Here is a 17,759-nt window from a genome sequence, read left to right on the forward strand (position 1 = left end):
CCCAAAAACCTGTTAAAAAAGGTGTAATCTCTTTTTTCTTTTTCCTTTAACAGGAGAAATTGCATCACTCGCGAACTCGTTGGTGTAAAAATCTCAGGTCCCTCTTTCCCACCAGAGAGTAAAATCAGCTTACGTGTCCTAGCAATGATGTTTATTCGCTGGTTTTGAACTTGTGATGTCCCTTCAACTACAAGTTGGCCCTACCATATCCTGGCCGGCAAAAAAGGTATGATCTGGAGGTTGAGCTAAAGATGATCGTCTTTTTATGGCTAAGCAAGGAGTCTGGTGCATTCAGATCTACATTCCATTTTGTATATGGTTGAACATTGTTCCAATATACAACCAATTGGATCTGGTTTCTGTTCTCCAGATCACAATCTCTTGTTACTAGGGTATACCTGGAACCAGTATTTGGATTCTTTATGGTGTTGGTCCAATGCCCCGAAATTTCCTATCCAGATTTAACTTCTAATTGACCAAAGAAGTCGACTGCAGAGATTTGGTGGAATTGGATTTTGTAGTCTTTTGAATTTTGGGGTTTAGTGGTCCATGTCTTCTTTTATTGGCTTCAAGGGTTCGGAAGGTGTGCTCGCTTGTGTGACAAAAACAATGGTTATTTAGATTGAATGTTTGAGACTTGGTTGGTTTCGTATGATATTTCCATTGTCATTGACAAGTCTCATCATGATTCAATAGGATACAAAATGGATGTGGGAAGCGATGTTGAAGCAGAAGCTAGGAAGCGAGTATTACGAATAAGTATGAAGTGTGTGTTGGATCCAAGTATTGGATTCAAAGTATGGGCATTGGGTCTCACAAAAAGAATCCAGTGAACCATTAAGGTAGTGAGCCCTTGAAGTGCAATTTTATGTAACTAACATGTTTTTACTCATGCAGTTTTGCACCAGTAAAAATATTTTTTTGTTAATTTATATTCCTTTTCACACACACACACATATATATATATATAGAAGATACAAAAATCATCGATTTTTTCAGTTTATATTTCTTGCAACAATTCAATAAATAAAAAATATTAACAATTACATTGAATAGGAAAATAGACAACGCATTTTCACTGTTTCACAATTTAGAATTTACATTGAATACAAAGTTATTCTTGGTACTTGTTGAAACAATTTCACAACTTACAAAATCTGCAATCCTGCGGAAGCTCTTGATCCTTCCAAGGCCATTACTTTAAGTTTCTTCAAATTACTACCAGAGTGTCTAGTTGTCAAGTTCGAAAGCCCCGAAACACCACCCATGGTCATTAGCATTGTAAACCAAAATGATGAATGCAACCTAATCTCCAAATATAACACAAAATGCTAGATGCAAACTAATTACAAAGACGTAGGGTACGCATAATGCTGTCAACAGCTTTAGGAGGATTGGAGCAACAATCTCGTGCAACACCCACAAACCTCGCAGCCACGAGAATCCATCTGCTCAAACTTGCTCCGCCAACTCTCATCAACCAGAGGAGCCATCAGATCTAGCATAACCTATACAGACATGAACAAAATAAAATTACTGTGATAATGGATGCAAACATTTTGATGATGACAGTGGTGGTGGTGATGACTATGATCATGAAGATGATGATGACAACAACAACAGCAACAATGACAGCAATTATGATGTCAACAATAACAACAATGATAGTGCAGGTGGCGATTGCCCCAACAAGCTGATAATTCATGATGATGACCTTGAGGATGAGGATCGTGTCATGCTCCATGATGACGATCATATGTATATTATGCATCCAACACGGTACACTTGCTAGTAATAAAATCTAGCTCCTAGCCTGCTAGCAATATAATAAAAACTACATAATTGCCACAAACAGCAAACAGCAACGAAGTAATTACCAGTCGTATCCAAATCTTAAAAAATATGATCCCCAACGCCTAGTCCTGATACAGAAGGAAAACATGACCCTCATCCACGGGCACCCTCAGTGGAACTATCACCAACAGCTCAAACAGCAGTCCAATCAGCACTAGAATGACAACAATCTGTATATGGTAGCAAGTTAATATACAATTGTAAACCAAAATGATGAAAACCTAATCTCCAAATATAACACAAAATGCTAGATGCAAACTAATTTAATAAACAGACTCAGCCATATGGGCGAGAGAACAGATTTATCAAGTTAATCAATCCAGCCTCTTCCATTTTCCATATCAATTTTTCCAATATAATTTGTAGATTTGGATCAAAAATTAGGAATTTGAATGTGCTTTTCCTTCTACACTATCTATATTATTTCAACACCCATTGGAATGATAAATTGGATTTCTAATTTCTATAATGAACATGGACATATTATGATTGTGCTCAAAAGTAAAGCTTCTTAACTGCATGATCAACAAGAGGGAAACACATTTTATTAACTCAAAATGTATTCCTTAGCAGGATAGATAGGCATGATTCATTTTTAGAAAAACAATGGTGCTCATGTGGTACTTTTTGCATTAAATTCCCATGATCGAGATTTTTTAGATTAAGCAGAAATCACTCCTACAATTTGGTGTTCAATGAATCATTTGCAAGTTGCATATATGTGCATGTTCGGCCTTCTTGATTAATTGTTCCAGAAGAAAAAGTACTTATTCCTTGATTGCAGCATAGCAAAGTAGCAAACACTTGAGAAAAAAGGGATATATCCTGGGATATGAAGTTCATTAGTATGATTTGCACAAGAATTACCAAGATTAGTGTGCCATTTAATGGGAAAAAAGGTGTGTCTCAGATATACGTGTAAACCATGACTACCAGGATTAAGGAATAATCTCTCTGAAAAGTTATCTTTAATACACAAAAATTTAACAGAATATAATAAAAAAACCCTGTCATGCAGTCCATAAATTTAATTCACAGAATCTCACATTGAATATGCAGGAAATAATTTAATACTGTATGCTTGAAAGTAATCTACAATATCAGACCTGAGGATTAGTCTAGTGGCAAAAACTTGCCAACCTGGAAGAAAGGGAAAACTAGAAAATAAAGTTCATGACTTAAAAGCATTGAACAGTTTATGAAGTGCTCTCAAGAAATGACTTAAAGGCCATTGGTGACAATTTTGAAATAAAAGCTAAAATCTTTTTGCCTTTTTCAGGAGGGATATTGAACATTGGATAGGTGTGTAGCCTTTCAGTGCAATTGGTGGGGTTAGGTGGAGGATACAGAAGTGCTTCCATGAGGGACAAATATTTGCATGTGATATTGATTGTTTCATTTCCATTTTCCTCTTCTTTTCTTATGTTTTTTCATGTTCTCCTGTCCTTTTTCTTTCTTTCCTTTTTTGCCTGGGGATCATGCAAATTTCTGTTGTGGAACTTGAACCAGTGTTCTGCGAAGCATTAGGTTTTGTAAGTCTCCCAAAGTGTAAGACAACAGGGGATATGCACTGATTCTTGAACCTCCTTGCCTGGTCCATTGGACTTTTAGGCTCTCACTTTGTTGTTTTGCAAAATCAGCAGGAGAGATTAGCCATGATTCCAATGTATTTCTTTCATGTCCTTAAAATAATATATAAATAAATTAAAAAAGCATCTGATTAACAACCCTTGGTAGAAGCCCAACTCAACATGTAAAATAATACTAGTATAATACACATGGACTGTGAAACATGACAACCACATGCTTACATAAATAGATGAAAAGAAGAAAAGAGAGGAAACTTTCACAGAACTAGGTAGTTAGAATAACAAGAAAAGAGAAAATAAACATTCTCAAATGCTTGATGGTTCATAAAGGATTCAAAACATCTATCCATATAAGCTAAAGTAACATCCACCCATGTAACTGAAATTATATAGAAATAAAGTCAACATGACCAACATCATCTCCCAATCTAACATCTACCTCCCATGCATATGTGTGTGTGTGGAGAGAGCGATAAAAACATGCAAAATGGAAGAGGAATGTTAGTTTCCTCTCTCTCTCTCTCTCTCTCTCTCTCTCTCTCTCTCTCTCTCTCACACACACACACACACATATACATATAGATATATGGTTATATTTGGTACTAATGAAGGTATGAAACTATGGAGCTGGAAATCATAGGTTCAAGTTGAATCAACTTAATTTGACCACATAGATGTCATCAGCATGTCTCATTTTTTGAGTCATGAAATTTCAATACATTATATGCTAGCTGTTGATTTTTAAAGCTCTTCAAAAACCAATTTACATGTCATAATCACATGATTTAAACTATTTTCTACTAAATAAACCTTGTAGATCATATCCACATAGTCCAATCTACAAAAGTTTCAAAAAATATGCAAAGAAGGTGATTTCTAATTAATAGTTACATACCTTCACCAGCTTGAAATCCATCAATGTTGTGACAGGCTTATATTGCATGTTATGGAACTAAGATACGCAAAACCATTGGCAGACCCTTTAGAGCCAAATAAAAACCAAAAATACTGTTGACTTTTTACAGGGAAATAAATTTCTCCAAAAGAACTACATCAAAATAACAAGTTTCATTTGAATCTAACTAAAAAAGCATAACATTTATCCAAGAAAATAAACAAAATACATAAACCAAGTACATTGAAATGAGCTAGATAGACATCAAAAGGTTCAATCAAATGAGCTTTTACTAAAGGATAGCTCCTACAAAATCCAATTTCAACAACCCCTACAATTGCTAGGGATAATTCATTCACTCTCTGACACTAGTGTTGCAAACATATGACAATTGAGCTTCAGACATCAAATCATTATAGGTCATTGATCAAGCTTGAGCTTGCTTAATTATCAAGGCAACTGTTACTCAATTGCATAAACTTATTAAACGATTTTTTTTTCTTTTACATTTGATTTATAGAATAAAGGGAAGGCAAAAAGTATCAAATCCATATTACATTCAAGTATCTGAACCATATGAACTTTACTTCTCAAAAAACATTTAAGATCTGAACCAATTACACTACATAACACAATTGTTCCATGAGTCACCATGCATTTTAAAATGTTTTGCATCATGTATCACTGATCATAATTCATATAGAGGGTTGTTTAAATTTAGCTTGTTCATATAATTGAGCTCTAGGAACATATCCAGCCTCTGATCAATGAGCCCATTTTCCCAAGCTCGAATCACCCTTTTGACCCATAAAAACTGCTCATTTACTTCTACATATTTCTGGTTTTGTCTTTGAGAAATCAATTTCATAATATTCACAGGGCTTAATATTGATACCAATAATAAATCCATATACTCACTAAACATAATATACTATATGTTCAAAGAGATAGCATCTAACAAACTTTTTTGTTTTAACATTGACTATTAAAAACACAAATACAATTTAATTGGTTTAGGTAATCAAAACTTATCCATAGTGTGGCTAGATGTGGTTTGGGTGACAGTCTAGATCATAGTCATACATAAGATGCACCCCAAATTTGTCTTTGTTTAAATGCTTATTTTATGAAAGAGGGATAAAATGAGGTTGGGTAGGAAGTATGGACAATTGGAGCATAAGGCTGCATTTGAAAGTCTGGGGATCTTGTGGATTTAAGGTGTCGTGAGGCATGCTGATGTGGCACGGGCCCCATGCCAAGATCTACAGTGATGCAAACAGGGGATCTTCCCTAACATAAAGAAGAAGAGGGGGAAATCTATGAATACACCCTAATAGGCTTGAAGGCAAAGGCCTGATAGATTTGCTGCTTGCCCAGCTTGACTCTTACCAGACTCTCTGCTAGGCCCAATTCAATTATGCTGCCAACCAAACCTAGAATAAAACCAAATCCAAACTTTTTATGGATGCAGACCTATTTGAAACCAAAGAGTTTTTCACCCAAATCATTATAGGAACTTGACTCATACTCAACCTAAACCTGACCTTCAAATACATATGTTTCTTGATGTTTTTGCTAATTCAATCCATTTGTAGCCTAGATTTAATCTTATTTCACACTTTAGGGACATTCTTTTCTGGAGAAATTTTTTATTGTGTCCTAAATTAGCCAATTGACCTAACAATGCAGTTGCTGAAACTGAAGTACAATGCAATTCTTTTATACTTACCTCTCAAATACAAGAAATATATTATATGCACAATAAATTTTACATTCATGAACAGGGGATTCATGAACCGAAAGACAAACAATAAACATTTGCACCCACAATGACAAGAATAAAGAACTCAAGTTAGACAAGGATCAACAATCCTAAAAAGCGCCAACTCCTCTTAGTCTGCAGAACACACACACCTTCAACGACCACTTATGAAAGAAGAGGGAACAAAAACTCTGCAAAAAAAAAACTAGGGTTTAAGAAACAAAGAGGGAACAAAAAACCAAAAAAAAAAAAAAATAGAAACCCAAACCTCAAAACAATGCTTCAATTCTAATCAATGGTGATCTCCCACATGGTTCACGAAAAACACGCAAAAGAGGAAGACGAAAAAGTAGGCAAATTTCATACAAGAAGTGGAAATTGGATTACCTGGATCGGTTCTCAGAGTCGTACCCTGCGTCTCTACCCTTTTCATCAGCATCTTCACTTCCATTGGCACCCGAATCCTGTTTTCTGACAACTGCGGCGGCGTTCCTAGTCGAGCTGCTCTCTCTCTCTCTCTTCAACATTTTCTGCACACCAAAAAGTGCTCTTTCATTCACCACAATCCCTTTGGGCAACTTCACCCAAAATGAGAGAGAGAACGAGAGTAGTTTGGGGCTGAAAAGAGAGAGGGTGGGAGCCCTCCTGCAAAACAAAAATGAAACCCTTTACTGGCGCCGTTTGCGGTTGGGCCAGAGATAATGGACTTTATTGGAGCAGTTTGCGGTTGCGTCAGTGAAACCTTATATTTTTTGGCGCAACTTAACTTTGCGCCAGAGAAAACTCATTTTTCTGGGGCAGGTAAATGCATCGAGAAACATGTTTTTACTGGTGCAACCATTTTTTGCGCCAGTAAAATTCATTTTACAATCGTGCTACCGCCAAAGTGCACCATTAAAACACAGATTTCTTATAGTGTTATTGGTGCCCAAATTCGCGCCAATAAAAAACTCTTTATTGGCGCTAATATTGCGCAAGCAAAGAGATTTCCCCCCATTTTACTTTTTGCCAGAAAATATTTTTTGGAAAAAAATTGTGCCAGTAAAGATGTTATTTCTGGCTCATATTTTGTGCCAGGCGCGAAAAATAACAGCGCCAGTACAGGGTTCTGTTTTAAAAAAAAGAAGCCCACCACTTTACTGGAGCATTTTTTGAGCCAGTGGCGCTAAAAAAGTAGGACCAATAAAGGGTTATGTTTAAAAAAAATAAAACGAAGCTCAATACTCCAATGTTTGGGTGAGATTACATGCAATGATAAAGGTAAAATAAATAGAACCATATAATTTTTTTGCATGGTTTATTGCTAGAAACATACACCATGCCAGTATTATTACAAAAACATTTTTTTCCAATTATGTGAGGATCCTGATATGCAGACATCACAAAAAGATTATGATCTTGACAGCCACTATCAGCATGAATAAAAAGGAAAACGAGAAAGTCAGAAGAAATCATATTAAGACCAAAATGTTCTAACAAGTGTGAAAAAAATGGCCACAAGCACTCCACCAAGAACCACGTCGCTGATTAAACTGTTGAACATGAAAATTTAAAAAGCAGTACTTGCCTCAAAATTTCTGTCATTTAAAGGACCATCATCCTTCATTTCTTGATCATCATTTACTGCACTCTCCATCTCAACTTGTTCAGCTGCAGCAGCTTCCATCCTAGGTTGAACAATTATTATTTCGGTATTCAGATCACTTGGACCAGTCAGCCCAGGTTTTCCAGAGTCACTCCCTACAGGAAACTTATCAGAACCTTTTAGACATTTCCTTGCAGATCTTTCATCCTCATTCCCCTTGTCAGGATTTTAATCTCGTGATCGTTTTCGTTCATTTCTCTTGCTCACAAAGTTCAAGCGCAGCCTCTATCACCAAATTCATTAAACAGAAATCATGCCCAATGAGTAAGAGCAATTTATGACTTTGAATTAAGACAAGCAACTAAAACGTGAGATGGGACTTGAGGCAATACTGACCTCAAGAGATGCCAAAATGCGGCATCCCATTTGATACTAAAGCAAAACCTCAGCAAATAGGGACTTGAGGCTTATTAGGATGCTTAAGAATCTGACATTTTAACGATATTAATTGGAGTGGCATTTTTCCTATGAGACTTTAGTCACGTTATACATGTATATGTCACTGACGCTAACACATTGGAAAAGATAGACAGTTGAAAACTGAAAACCTGAGTACCTCAAATGTAGATTCTTAAGCATCCTTGTCACCATAATCAAGCAGAACCCTCTAATGAGAATGAAGTTAAGCGGAGCTACAACAAAGAACATCAAAATACGCAAGTCCGTTCATTGATTTTCATATTAAAAATCATAGTTAGCTATCAAGTTCACAACTGTTATGAGATTATATGCCAACTCACGTTTAATTCTTCGCTTGCTTTAGTCTCTAAAAACAAACCAGGACACTGGAGGTTTTTCTGAAAATCGCTTCTGCTTTCCTTTTTGTTTCTTTAGATGATTTCTCTTTATTCTCACCAGAGTCCCTACTTCTCTTTTGTTTCTTTAGATGATTTCTTTTTAGGCATTGATGATCAGGATTTCTTTTTAGGCATTGATGATCAGGATTTTGAAACCTGATCATCTCAATCAGACTCCTATATTTACCATTTATTGTTTACATTAGTTTTGGTGGCAGCATACCGATTGTATGGTACGTTCTGTTTTGACACTCAATACATGTTCTTGTTCCTTGCATTTCCTTTAAAGTGTCCCTGCCATAACCTTGCATTCACGTCTGTTAACAGACATGAATGCATGTTCCAGTTAATGCAATAGTCATACATGTTATATCCTTTTCCAATGGTTGATGCTTTTGGTTTTTGTTTTTTAATATTTGACTTTATTTTTTATTTGTTTCTTTTTTTCTTTCATGTTTTCCTGTTTGCTGACATCCGCAAGAAATTCACTACAAGGATGGGTTAATACTACAAGAAAAGCGTTAATTAGCAACAAAAATTTGCGACGGATTATTTTCGTCGCAAATTTGCGATGGATTAGCTAGAGAAAACTAGTCATCCCTAAAATTGGAATTAGCGACGGAAATATTTTGTCTCAAAAACCGTCGTTAATTAGCAACAGAAATATTTCATCGCAGAATTTGTCGCTAATTAGCGACGGATGAGTGACATATTTTTTTCATCGCTACTTAGCGACGAATTTTGAGACAAAAATTTTTCTGTCACTATTTTTCGATTTAAACTGGCTCATCTAGGGCGCGGAATTCTTCCTCGCTCTCGCCCCCTTCCACCGTAAAAGCCCTAATCGAGCCTTTTCTCTCCCCCTCACCCCCCTCTTCCCATTTCATTTTGTTCTTTCATTGTCTCCGTGATGCCTCCTCCCCTTCCCCTTGTCCGCAATTGGCCTGAGCCGGGTGTTATCGCCTGCACCATTTTATTTAGTCTTCAGCTTGAAGAAATAAAAGAGTTCATGTTTTCTTATTGAGTGAGTTGTTTAGAACAAGGGCTTCCTTTCTTCGTTTCTATATTCTCCTTTTTGGCCTCTTTTATTGTTATTATCTGGGTGTGGAAGATTCATGAAGGTGTGTTACAAAAACTCTGGTTTCTTTTCCATTTTGGTGGATTTTTTTTTTGTTTTTTCTTTGCAGATTTTTTTTTTGCAACGTCGCTCCATCACCAGATGTTGTAGGGGGATCTGCCTGACACACGCTTCTCACCATCTTCTTTCGAAGTTCCTCTGGTTTTTTTCTTTCTTTTTTTCATTCAATATTGTGGGTATAATGGTTCACCTGTTTTGATTTTGATGGTTTTTTTTATTTTTATTTTTGTAGCAGAACATTTCAAGGGGCTATGTCTGCCATCGTCTTTTCACCATCATTCTCAACAAAGGTATGTTGTGGAAGTTCCCCTAGTTTTTTTTTTTAATATTATGGGTGTAATGCGTCACTCATTTTGATTTTGCTAAACCATTTGTTTCTATTGCTTTTCTCTGTGGATTTTGTGGTGAATTAAGTAGCATTGATTTCTTGTGAATTAATGTATTGGTTTTTTTTTTGTATTACTGTAATGAAGATGGTGTTGACCTTTATCTTTTGTTGGGGTTCTTAATTTATGGCATGTGATGAAGCTAAAAGAATGATGGAATGCCCAAATTTGAGTGGTTGGTGGCCTTTTGTGGTGTTTGATACGGTTATGTGAAGGGTGCATATGTTTTCTTTTTGTCTATTCATTGAGATGTACACATTTTCTCTTATTTAGCTATGAAGTTGCTAAAATTGAAAAAACTTGTTTATTATAATTTGAACAAATAAATTGTGTTTTTGTTTTAGGACATTTGGTTTAGTTTCTGAAGCCTTTTTTGGTATAAAATAATTTAAAATGGGGCATCAAAAGCATCAAGAAATCACATTAATAACATTTCTTGCTAATGATTTTTTGTTCAATTGCATAGTAATTGTTTTCCATATTCAGGAATTCAATATCAAAGGTGTATTCAGCTACGTATATTGAAAATGTTAGAGACCTTGCGTTTGATGATATTGCTCCTCAGGACCCTAACTTTACATTAATTCAAGGTGATCAATAATATTTGCTTCTAGGCCTCAAGGAAGTTCCACTGGGCTTGTTGAAATTTGAAAGTTTTTATTTTTATGTATATGGCATGGTCACCTAACTGATAATGCACAATACAGGCTTGGCAGAAGCAGGACTTATCTCAAGCAAACTTTTGTGTGAAGGGGAGCAAGATAATTTTTTATTTTCCCCTGACAGGTAGCTTACTTGGTATCTCATAGATATGGTCTTTGTCAATGTGCATTTTTTGTAATTTGCACATGAAGTTCATAAAACAGGCTAGATGATATACCAGTCTTCTTTTTTCTTTATTGCATAAACTGATTTGTCTTTTGCTTCCTAACTTTTTCCTTCCACCCAAAAATGCATTACAACCCTCTCTCACATTAGGATCTGGTGAGTTGGAAGATGGCGGTTGAGAAACGTCAGATCCCAGAAGTTGATAAAAAGGTTATTCTTATTCAATATCTAGTTATTTTAGTAGCTCAGATTTTTATGGAGGTAGAAAGCTTAAGCTTTGCATTACTTGCTTTTAGACGCTTTATCAGCATTCTAGTTTCATTGACATAGATAGAATAAGTCCAGATGCTTGGCTTGCTCTTATGGTTGATATATCTACTGGAGAACAAGGGATAATGACACTTGCTTTTGGTATGAAAATATTCATTCAATATTTATATGCAAGTAAATGCTTCATTCAAACACTAGAAAATAAACTTTGACTCTCTTTTTGTTGTCTAAACATAGGTTATACAAGATTATTTCAATCTCTGAGAACAACTAATCCATTACAAATTAGTGACAGAAGTAGCAACAGATCAGTTCTGTCACTAATTAGTGACCAAGAATATGCGACGGACGCTAATCCGTCGCCAATTCATCGCTAAACACATGTAGCGACGGATAGTGTGTGTCGCTAATCCGCATTTTTCTTGTAGTGATAGCAGCGACTTTTTTCAGTGAGAAAAAATCTTGATCAAGCAATAACAACAAGATTTTTGTCCCCGCTATTAGCTTCATCAATAACAGCGAACCATGAAAATTGCCATTATTACTCTACTAGGGCCATGAATCTTAATGCTATTAGCTTCATCAATAATGGCGAGTTGGATATCCCTTGAAATGCCTTGCTCTTGAAAAAATCTCGTTGTTAAAAACATGTATAACAACGAGATTCTTTGGCCAATAGATATTGCAATTGAAACACTTTAACGATTGTATTTAACGATCGTGATAGGGTTTTACTCTATAATGATGATAGTTATGTCACTGTTATAGAGTGATGTCAAAAATCATGTCTCATCTTCAGCGTGCCTTAAGGCACAAAAAGCGTACCTTGTCTCACCGTTATTGATCTTTAATGACAATATCTAACAATAAAAAAATATCGGTGTTATAGAGCAATAACAATGAGATCTGGCTCTTGTCATTATAGGGTTTTATTCTATAATGGCAATAATTATGTCGCTGTTATAGAGTGACATCTTTCTTTCTCTCTCTCTCTATGATCTCTCTCTATTCTGACCTCCTAAGGCGATGAAGGAGTGCAAGAGGTGATATTCTGACCTCCTCAGGCGACGCGAAAGAAGAAGACGATGGTTTTTCATCCACTGTGACTGGTGAAAGGCTTTTGGAGTGGCATCTCCTGCAATCTCCAAACGATCCCTCCATTTTCTGGAGGTTTCTCTAGGGTTTTCTTGAGGGATTATGGAGCTTCTGGAGGGTTTCTCTAGGGTTTTTGGGGGGCGTATGGGATTTTTCTAAGTTTATTTGTGGGGATTTTCTCTAGGGTTTTTTTTTAACTAAATCCACTGATTCTTGTGTACATGTAGACTCACCGACCCTATACTTGTTACACAGTCCAATCTATTTGCAAATCGAAACCCTATACCTGCTATCCAGGGATTACTTGAACTTTGTGAATTGATTCAATGTGAGTTGATTCACTCATGTTATACATGGAGTTAATTGCATGCCTTTTCATTTTGGCACTATGATTATTTTCTTAGTGTACTATGGGAATAATATATTGTTTCTAATGTAGGTTCCTCCACAACAACAAGCTGACTGGACCAATACCTGACTGGGTCTTTTGTAGCACGAAGAACTTGTACAGATTAGTTCCTCTTATTTAACTTTCAATTATCAATAACTTTTACATTGAATTTTCTTGAGGGTACACCTTAGAACATGCACTATGAGTAAGCTGTTGAGTTACAATGTTCTCTCCATATTTCTTTACAGTTCATCCTCATAACATGATTCCTATATATTCTTAAAGTCTTCTCTTTTGAAGATGTTAGCTTCATGCCTCAGTTTCCTTGGATATTAAACTACTTGAATCTCATGCTGTAATTTATATTTAATATTTCCATGCAATGCAAGACAATTATATGAGCTCTTCAATGTTTTACAAAATAGCTGATCATAGTGTGTTGCAAGTGCTATAAATTGTGGCCATAATAACCTCCAAAAAAGATGTTTCAAATTTCCTTGGGAGAACCTTAGTGCAATCTAACAATGTTTTTTTATTGTGCCAAGAAGATCAATTCAAGTTATTTGGATTTTATCCAGTTTCATTTGCATCTTATGCTTGGACCGCTCTTCTCCCTCATTTGGAGACACGTGCCATCTGTTTCAACAAACATGTTTAGAACCTCATGAAGATGATATGGCTCGCAGTCATACTTCTGCTGGTAGTATGCTTTATGGAAAGCACAATTATGAAAAACTTAATGCTCTGCAGGGACTTATCAGAAAACACTTTCACAGGAGGAACTTCATCATGTTTTACATCTATTCTTTTCCCAATATTTGATTTCCTCATGTTTAAGAGGCATCTGGTTTATGCCATGTGACAAATATTCTGCTGCTTTCTGTTTCAGGAACGTAGTATCCAGCTGCTCTTCTACAAATGACAACCCGTAAGCTATCTACTTTCTATCTTTTAATACAAGCTATTTAGGTGCTAATGATGAGATCAATTTAAGAAACTTGCCATCATTATTTCCACATTTGGATTTTTGTTATTTGATAATCCCAATCATGATAAAATGTTCATAATGTGGTTTTTTCTTAATAGAGTTCCCACATGCTTCAGAAAGGGTTTCCCTTGCTCTGGTTTAGCAAAATGTAAGTACAATAGCTGGTCAGTCTTAAGAAAGTAGAAGCTCTGGGTTCATGCTACATCGACGATGACATTCCTTGTGAATGTTAGTGACAACTCAATTTTGATGTCCTACTGGCAGACACTTCCTTGTTCATAAACTGTGGAGGTAATGAACATATTGTCAATGGAAATAAATACGAAGCAGACACAGAATGGAGGGGGAAGTCTACGTACTATCTTAGTACTGGAGGAAACTGGGCTTTTACCAGTACTGGATCATTCATGGATGTCACCAGTGACAATTACCTATTAACCAACACAAGCACATTGTTAATGAATGATTCAACACTATACACAATGGTACATACCTCACCAATTTCCTTGACATATTATGGCATATGCCTACAGAACCGAAACTACAGCTTCCAACTGCACTTTGCTGAAATCAAATTCACTAATGATCAAACTTTTAACAGTATTGGGGAGCGAGTATTTGATGTACACATACAGGTGAATAATTAGTCTATAATGTCAAGAAGTACAATATCATTCAGAGTATTGATTTTTACTGATGTGGTCCCATTGCAGCATGAACAAGTACTAAAGAATTTCAACGTCAAAAAAGAAGCTGGTAATGTGGGTAGGTAAGTCATTAAGAGTTTCAATGCAAGCTTTACAACAAACACTCTGGAGATCAGTTTTTATTGGGCAGGGAAAGGAACACTCAGTATTCCAAGTAGAGGTGCTTACGGGCCTTTAGTTTCAGCTATTTCAGCGACACCTAGTAAGTTGATCTATCTTAAGTTGTTCTTGTATTATAGTGTTAACAAATATATGTGTTATCTAGTGTAATGATCCTGGCCACCAGGTAAGTTGTTTTGTCTTAAGATTTTCCTGCATTATAGTGTTGACGGATATGTGTTATCTGGGCTACTGTTTATTTGTAACACAAGTCGAAAGATTCAGAAATACCATTCTACACAGTAATGTGCATGTTGTATTTTGGTTAGCTGGAACTACAGTCACCTGTTTCTTTTAAAGGTAATTTCTCATGGAGGGTTTTTCTAAGAGAGATCTTCAATAAGTGGCTTTTCTTGAGAAAATCTCAGAAAACGTCAATAGCTTTAAAAATAAAAAAATAAAGAAAGATAAGAAAATAATAGGTTTGTATCATTTTTCTTGCAAAAATATAATGAAATAAGTTTGAAACATTTTAAAAATACAAAAGAAAAAAATTTATAGAAAAACTGGGCTTAATTATATAAAAAATGATAATTTTAAAAAATATTGTGACATCCCTTATTTTATTTTTTTTGCAGGTTTATAGCCTATAACAGCGGAATCTCTGTTTCGCCGTTATAGACAAGATCCATGTCCCGCAGTTATAGGTCATATCCCTGTCTCACAATATAGGCCAGATCCTTGTCTCGCCATTATAACCTATAACGGCGAGTCAATTCTTCCCGTTATAGCGATGAGCCAGAGATCTTGCTGTTAAAACAACCTCATCGTTAAAGATTGTCAGGTACGCTGCTATTGGTGTTCCCAATTCTGGAGAGAATATTCATCGCTCGTATTAGTTCACCCTTTAACGGCGAGCTATAAATGTCGTTGTTATTACTCAACAAAGGTCATTTTTTTCAACGACTTATCGACGAGAATTCTTGCCGTTATAGGCCTATAACGGCGAGAACTAGGGCAATACCGGTGAGATATCTTGCTGGTATTGACCTGCATCCTTGTAGTATAATCAAGCATCATTTCTACACAATTTACCACTATAATCAAGCAGACCCTCTTATGAGAATGAGGTTGAGCGGAGCTACAACAAAGAGCTTCAAAATAAGCAAAGTCCGTTCATTGATTTTCATATTAAAAATCATAGTTAACTTATCAAGTTCACAACTGTTATATGATTATATGCCAACTCACTTTTGATTCTTCACTTGCTTTAGTCTCTAAAAAACAAACCAGGACACTGTGGAGGTTTTTCTGAAAATCGCTTTTGCTTTTCTTTTGTATCTTTAGATTATCTCTTTAGTCTCACCAGAGTCCATGCTTTTCTTTTGTTTCTTTAGTTGATTTATAGGCATTGATGATCTCATCTCAATCATACTCTTATATTTACCATTTATTGTTTACATTATGTTCTGTTGACACTCAATACATGTTTTTTACATTTTCAACCCGACTACAAAGATGTTTATTTTATTTATTTATAATTCGCAAAATTTACAGGTTTTACAACCTATGAGTCACCCTAACGGTAAAGCTCTTGGTGGCAAATCTGCCCCAGAAGGCTGTGATTTGGTAAACATGTGGTGACTTGCATTCCTTGCATGCAGAAGCATGAAAGCACCGTGAAAACTCCATCATTTTTGTGCACCCACGATAGTCTATCCTCCCTAAGCAAATTTTTAAGGTTTTAAAATCAATGACTCATAATCTTCATAAATATTCAAGCATTCAAAAATTAAAATTGTATTTTTTTTATAGTTTTAAAACCCAGTAACTAGTCACTTGGCTCGTCCTTGATTGACTCGTCACTTGGCCAGGTCATGTTAACTTTATATTTTATAATATGTTACCGATATATTATATATTATGCATTTTATGATATTTTTAAAATATATTTAATGTATAATTTTACTAATATATGTATATATATATATATATATGACTCGGGTGAGTCATGGGCTGACTTGGCCTAGTCAAGCTAAAACTCGGTTGTCTCAACCGAGTCAGCCCATAACTCAGCCAAGTTTTGTTCATTTCTAGGTCATTCATCGGGTTGACCCAGTAAGTGGCTGAGTCACTAGGTTGGCTCGACGAGTTTTTAAACCATATTTTTTTTCATCAAAAATACATGGTCAACAGTTTATTCTTAGCAACTTTACCATGCCAAACACATCTATATGGTTGGATTTGCAAAGAGTGTTGGAAATAACCAGTTCATATAATAGCTCTAATATATATAGTGACTATATATGTGTGTGTGTGTGTGTGTGTGTGTGTTATCATAATCAATTTGTTTTTCAAAAAGTTGGATCAGATCACATCTCTTTTAATCAAATTTTGATTTGTTGAAATGTCAAAAAAATCACAGCCTTCTGTATTCGGTGCTGAAATGATAAAAGTGATGAGGGGTTCAATCAAATTTTAAAATATGTATTCAGTGCTTACACAACTTAATGGTGATCAAATAGCATAATTATCACAAAAAATAAAAACAAATTACAAATTAAAAAATGACTCGGGCTGTATTGTCCCGATTCGGCTGACACAACCAATTCAATTGAAAATCAACCTATTCTAGACGTCCCCCTCCCCTAAATCGTACCTTGTATGGAATCAGTTAGGTGCCAATTCGATTAGAATTGGCCGATTCCGGACGATGGCAAGGCTAGTGTTTGTACCATTAATTATTAATACCTACTCCCTCTTCAGTTGATTCAGGTGATATAAGGAAGCACCCCAATACCATGCTTCCTTGATCTATTGCACAAAAAATTGTCCATTAAGCACCTGATCACCCTCCATCTTGGGATAAGGCCTGTGAGCTGTGGGGTCCGACAGCAGATGATGAGTGATCAGGTGCAGCAGCACACTTAAGAGTACGCAATCACATTACGATTGCACCGGATCTCAATTCCTTTACACTATCAAACACCCTCTCTCTCTCTCTCTCCATTAAGAATCACATAAGAATCAATTAAAACAGAACCCGGATCTGATTTTCTTAAATACTACACTTACACGTGTTTGGAGTTTGATTTTTCTCAGATTCAGACTCCGAAATCGGATGCACAAGTTGATGCCAAATCCATATCAAATTACTAAACATTCGAGACTTTACCTACCGAATCGGACTAGATGGGCTCAGCTTCAAATGGATATCTGGCCTGAACCAAACCATTTATATCCCTAATGTTTAAATGAGGACCGCACTGATGGATATTCTAGCCCTTAAAGCTTGTCCATTATTTCTTAGCACTA

The sequence above is a fragment of the Nuphar pumila genome, chromosome 6 (assembly GCF_984573655.1).
Source record: "Nuphar pumila chromosome 6, dmNupPumi1.hap1.1, whole genome shotgun sequence".
Taxonomy (NCBI): Eukaryota; Viridiplantae; Streptophyta; class Magnoliopsida; order Nymphaeales; family Nymphaeaceae; genus Nuphar; species Nuphar pumila.